Raw genomic sequence first — 367 nt, forward strand, 5'->3', positions numbered from 1 at the left:
CAGTTGGGGGCCAACCAGTCTGACCTGGTGTGTCCTGGTGGGAGCTGGCCCCAGGGTGTCAGGGTCCTGCTCTGCCATCCTGGAAAGTCAGAGGCTGCCAACCTCACCCTGGGGTTTGGGACTAGCTCTGGAGAGGGGAGCGAAAGTCTTCTGAGCGGAGAAGGGTCAGACCACAGTCCGGGAAGCACTTGGATCCAGCCCCCAGCCCAAGGGCAGTGGCTGAGGCTTTCCAGCTGTCTGGGACAAGGCAGGAGCACACCTGCACTCTGAGACAGGCCTGCAGGGATCGGCGAGCTCCTGCTGCGGCACTGCAGTCCTGCGGCACGGGAGGGCTGAGGCTGTGCTGCCAGTCAGCCCTGGGCACACT

Source organism: Buceros rhinoceros, unplaced genomic scaffold (genome assembly GCF_000710305.1).
Source record: "Buceros rhinoceros silvestris isolate BGI_N320 unplaced genomic scaffold, ASM71030v1 scaffold34253, whole genome shotgun sequence".
Taxonomy (NCBI): Eukaryota; Metazoa; Chordata; class Aves; order Bucerotiformes; family Bucerotidae; genus Buceros; species Buceros rhinoceros.